Below are 6,000 nucleotides of genomic sequence, written 5' to 3' on the forward strand. Positions count from 1 at the left end.
TTTCCCACATTGTTTCATTATGCATCTTTCAATTAGATTGTGCATTTAAAATCAGCCACGTTTAATTGTTAAACATAAACCATTCACAATATGCCCAAGTTTTCGGCAAGTTTTATAATTGTGAGAGTTTTTTTGGGCAAAAGGTCTGCTAAAGCTCACTGTCTAACTTCACACATGAAGTAGCTTCTGTTTGGCTACTGAAGGGCAGCTGCGAGACCTTGAAACCACCCAAAGCACAAAGGGCTCTCAGAATAAGCAAAGATAGGGAAAGAAAAAACACAGAAGGGAGCAAGGAGGAAGAGATTAAGGGCTAGATTTTGGAAATGTGTTCTTCTACCATAGAATTTGGAATGCTGAGACCACCGGAAAAAAAAACTTGCAAAATACTTACCTAAAAACAGAGCACCTTCCTTAACCTTGTGTCTTACAGCTGGTGAAGTGGGTTTTGAAGTGTATTTACTGTTGTCCTGAAGGAAGTGCAGCAGCAAAAGTGTTCACATCAAGGTTCTGAGCGAGAACAGCAGTGTGAAAATGACATTGCACATGATCTGGTTTTCAATGATGTTGGGTGAGGGAGAAATATTGCTCAGGACACCAGGGATAACGCGAAACAGTGTCACAAAATCTTTATCAGCAAATCAAGAAGACAGATGGGACCTTGGTATAACATCCCATCTGACAGACAGCAACTTTGATGTTGCAGCACACCTTCAGTACTGCACCGGAGCATCAGCCTTGATTCTTGTGCTTAGCCCATGGAATGCAATTTGGTCCCAGAATCTTCCAACTTAGCAGCATAGGCACGATACCCTGAGCCACACCTAACACTGGCAGTTCTCTTGTGGAGATTGTCATACTCTGCAGGATTCTCCCTCCATTAAAGAAAGTACTTGCATTTATATAGTATCTTTCGCAAGCTAAGTACATACTTCTTAAAATGAGTTAAAGTCAATGAAATAGTTTTTGTGAAGAGTAATCTCTTGTGAGAGGTGGCAAATGGAGTTTAATGTGGAAAAGTGTGAGGTGATTCACTTTGGAAGGTGCAACAGGAATAAAGAGTACTGGGGTAAAGGTAAGGTTCTTCATAGTGTAGATGAGCAAAGAGATCTTGGTGTCCATTTACATAGATCCCAGGTTGACAGGGTCGTTTAGAAGGCATATGGTGTGTTAGCTTTTATTGGTAGAGGAATTGAGTTTCGGAACTATGAGGTCACGCTGCAGCTGTACAAAACTCTGGTACGACCACATTTGGAATATTGTGTACAGTTCTGGTCACTGCATTAAAGGAAGGATATGGAAGCTTTGGAGAGGGTTCAGAGGAGATTTACCAGGATGTTGCATGGTATGGAGGGAAGGTATTATGAGGAAAGGCTGAGAGACTTGAGGCTGTTTTCGTTGGAGAGAAGAAGGTTGAGAGGTAACTTGATTGAGACATACAAGATAATCAGAGGGTTAGATAGGTTGGACAGTGAGAGCATTTTTCCTCGAATGGTGATGGCTTGCACAAAGGGACATAGCTTTAAATTGAGGGATGATAGACAAAAGACAGATGTCAGAGGTGGTTTCTTTACTCAGAGAGTAGTAAGGGTGTGGAATGCACTGCCTGCAACTGTTGTAGACTCACCAACTTTAAGGGTAGCTAAATGGTCATTGGATCGACATATGGATGAAAATGGCATAGTGTAGGATAGATGGGCTTCAGATTGGTTCCCACAGATTGGCGCAACATCGAGGGCCGAAGGGCCTGTACTGCACTGTAATGTTCTATGTTCTAATCATTTGAAATGTGAGCAAGTAAAATTAAAATGAAAATTAGATTAATTTAAAGAAGGTTTTGTACCAGAATAATACTCGCGAAAATCTATACCCAGATCTCATTGAAAATCCTGCCACATCTCTGCTGAAAACTCAATGGTGGTGAGTGGGTGGGTGGAGGTGTTGAAATCCATTTCATCCCAATTTATAGAGTGACATTCTTTCACTTCTCATTGAGTTTATACCAGGCTGTTGCAAATGTCCACTGAGGATCAGTTCATTTTGCATTCATTCCAATTGAAAGTTTGTCATTGTTGGAAAAAATTCAGATTCTTTGCTCATAGAGTCATAGAGATGTACAACATGGAAATAGACGCTTCAGTCCAACTCGTCCATGCTGTGACAGTTTTATCAGCTCAATTCCTAGATAATACCAATCAATCACTGGATAAAATCAACTGTAAAGTTTTGATTTCCTGATTTAAGAAAGGGTATAACCACAGTGGAAGCTATGCAGAGAAAACCCAATGGACTGATTCCTACGATTAAGATTACATTATGAGAAAAGGATGGATAGGTTGGCCTGTATCCGTTGGTCTTTAGATGAGTGTGTGGTGATTTTATTGAAACATCCTGAGGGACTTTGACAGGGTGGATGTTTCCACCTGTAGCAGAAAACAAGGGGACATAGTTTAAAAATGTTATTTCCCAGTTAAAATCTAGATGCAAAAATCCTTTTCCTCTCAGAGTGTCATTAATCTGTGGAATTCTATTCCCCAGGAGTGCTCATTGAAGTCATTGAATATTTTTAAGGTGGAGTTGAATAGATTGTTGAGGGGACAGGAGATAGATAGGAACATGGAGGCAACATTCAGATCAGCCATGACCACAGAACGTGCTTGAGGGACTGAATGCCTGCTATAATGCAGATCTTCATACATATGTGGTTTGTATCAGAATCAATTGAACAGAGAAAACAGCTAGACTTTTGATTTAGTGTAGGCCACAGAGGATGGCAATTGAGTTGGAATGAAAATGGGACATATATATCTAGTAGCAATGTATCCTGCGCAAAGTTATAGCCCTTACTTTGCAGTTATACGAATATAACCATCTTATATTGAGTCTGAATTTGCTGAAAAAAGAGTACTCATCAGAACAAATACAAGAATGCCAAATTTCAAAAGAGTGTCTGTTTTCCCAACCAGTAGCAGTGCTATGCCTCTGACTTATTCTCCAATCTGTGATTTGTCATTAGGCCTTCCATTCTTCTTTCTTTAACTTGGATTGTAAGTTTAAAGAAACCATCTTTTACCATTCCTATCAGTGGAGTAGTGCAGTCATCCCACATTTCCAGCCCCTCTATCCCCATAACCTTGTAAGTTTATTTGCCATAAGTATGCATCCAATTTCCTTTTGTCATCATTGATCATCTTCACTTCCATCACCCTCATGCACAGTGAGCTTCTTAAATCTGAAATCTGTAATCTCAAACTGAATAGGAGGCAATCCTGGTATAATGGGCCCAGGATGAAGCAACTGGCTGTCATTACAAAATTCGGAATTTTTCTAGCATTTTGTTTTGGACCATGAGCATCAGAAATCCAGTAGATCCCAGAGGGAGGGTATTTTTCAGTGCACATTGGTCCTTGCCTGATGGCCACATACATTGAATTCTGGCAAGGGTCATTGGATTGTTATCAGAGGCAAGAACTGGAGAATGAAATGACCAAAATGATTTTGTTACCATTTGATAGCAAGGTCTATTTTAGAACTACTGTCTCCCCCTGAACCCATGATGTGAGAAATGCAGAATCTTGACATTCTGTAAAACATTAGCCCAGCACAATTAAACATTACAGTGATAAAATCCTTTGAATAGAAATATTTCACCAACGTTAGTGGATTTAATTTAAAAACATCAAGAGATTCTAGAATAGAAACTTTAATAGTTAAGGAGGAATGATGGTGTAGTGGTAATGGACATGTAATCCAACACCTAGACTAAAGCTCTGAGGTATAAATCCCACCATGGCATCTGGTGGAAGTTTGACCTAATCAATAAATCTCAAATGTTATTGGATTTGGGACCGATTCAGGTAGTCAGTGGCTTGTGAACCTGGTCAGACCATGTGTTCATCTACTGCAGACTCTTTACAGAAAGAATGTAATGTTAATCTTTTAACTTAATCTCTTGAGGAGAAAGTGAGGTCTGCAGATGCTGGAGATCATTGTGAACCTGGTCAGACCATGTGTTCATCTACTGCAGACTCTTTACAGAAAGAATGTAATGTTAATCTTTTAACTTAATCTCTTGCCAACTCGGTGAATATCTCAGCGAATATCCTTGCAAATTTTTATAGGTGAGCCATCGAGAGCATTTTGTCTGAATGTATCACTACCTGGTACGGCAACTCTACTTTTCAAAGTTGGAGACGGTTACAGAGAGTGGTGAACTTGGCCCGGATAATCACAAAGGCCAACCTCCCATTTATAGAATCCATCTACCAGGCCCGCTGTCAAGGAAGGTCGTCAGCATTCTCAAAGATACATCCCACCCTGGCAATGTTTTTCTACAACCTCTACCACTGGGGAGAAGGTACAGAAGCTTGAACACACGCACCAGCTGGTTTCAAAACAGTTTCTACCCTACTGTTGTTAGAATACTGAATGGACTCACAAACTCTTAACATTTGCCTATACCTGTGTTTTTGGTTTTGTTACTGTTTACCTGTTATTTACTTATCTATGCGACTTAACTATGCGATCTGCCTGTATTGCTCGCAAAACAAAGCTTTTCATTGTGCCTCAGTACATGTGACAATAAATTCAATTCTTATTTTTCTAACTTGTACTATGAATAACAGTCAGATAACATAACTTTTAAAATTTATTTCTCTATACTATATCTAAGATTTGTACCTATGAACTTTGTACCTGAAACAGAGCCATGTGGGGTTACATTGTAAACTTTTGACTGCATTCTGTGCTTGAATACACATGCCAGTAAATGTGTAGTTGATTTTGGTATAATGCAATAGTTCCATTCGTGTGCAATCTCGCGTTATAAGAAAATTGTGCAACAGCCAAGCTATTTAAACTAATGGGGCCAAAATCGTGTTATAGCCAATACAGGTAAGGAAAGTTTGCGTTCTACAAATAACGGTCTAAATTCTGCAATCGTGTTAAAGCCATTTCGCATTGAAGAAATGTGCGTTATAGCAAAACTGATTGTAATTCTAGTTACAATTCTAAATCTATCATCAATTGTTATAAAACTCCATCTTTTTTTAAGTGTTTATTCATTGGATGCTGACATTTAGTGCCCATCCCTAATCACCCAGAGGGGAGTTAACTGTTAACCACACTGCTGTGCATCTGGAGACAAAGGAGGGATGGCAGATTTCTTTCTCTAAAAGGCATTAGTAAACCAGATTTTTTTTTAAATCCCCCAACAATCAGCAATAGCTTCATGGCCATCATTAGAGTCTTAATTCCAGATTTTTATTGGATTCAAATTTCATTAGCCCCAGTGGTGGGATTCAAGCCCCAGGTTCCCAGAACATTACCTGGGTGTCTGGATTAATGGTCAATTGATAATACCACTAGGTCATTGTCTCCCCCAGGCCAACTAATGTTCTTGTTTCATCTGGTATGTGAAACCAGACTAACAGTAATGAGAGAACAGGTAAGAGTCACCCAGATTAAGGGCAATTAGAGATAAGCAACAAGTGCAGGCCTGGTCATCAAGCCCACATCCAAGAAAAGAGCAAAGAAACATTAATGCAAAAGTTATGAGTAATATATATCCTAAGCTCATGACCGAATTGAGGATAAAACAAAGCTGCCACCCAAGAGCTCTAAATATCATTCAACAAATGAGTTTTAAGCTGAAGAACAAATGGAAAGTTATTTAGCCGGAAGCTGTATTTTATGTTGATGGTATGTATTATATATATGGTATGTGTGTTTGTGTGTAAGGTTTGAGAATGCTGATTATTATGGTCATACCGAGACTTAGGTGAAAACTCTAAGAGGCAAAAGCTGCAGCTATATGATATGAGCTGCAGTTAACTGATATTTAAAGGTACAATACTACATAGCCGATCAATAATTAAACTTCAGCCACAGATAGATTGCAGCTGTAGATCGTGTTCCTATTAAAAGAAAAACGGAATCCCTCATCTCATCTAAATTTCTGTTATTTAAGTCTTTGTGATGAAGATCAGTTTCAGTAACATGATG

The 6,000-nt window shown here is 39.1% G+C and overlaps 1 long non-coding RNA gene across 2 annotated transcripts in view; it reads left to right on the forward strand.

Moving 5' to 3' along the window:
- Positions 1 to 4,202, forward strand: part of LOC122549209 — a 77,778-nt gene extending 73,576 nt beyond the window's left edge. For both annotated transcript variants that reach the window (XR_006311460.1, XR_006311459.1), the window contains one exon: positions 4,119 to 4,202. This is a non-coding gene — a long non-coding RNA (uncharacterized LOC122549209). The remainder of the gene's footprint in view (positions 1 to 4,118) is intronic.
- Positions 4,203 to 6,000: the final 1,798 nt, after the last annotated feature.

Source organism: Chiloscyllium plagiosum, chromosome 4 (assembly GCF_004010195.1).
Source record: "Chiloscyllium plagiosum isolate BGI_BamShark_2017 chromosome 4, ASM401019v2, whole genome shotgun sequence".
In the NCBI taxonomy this organism is placed as follows: domain Eukaryota; kingdom Metazoa; phylum Chordata; class Chondrichthyes; order Orectolobiformes; family Hemiscylliidae; genus Chiloscyllium; species Chiloscyllium plagiosum.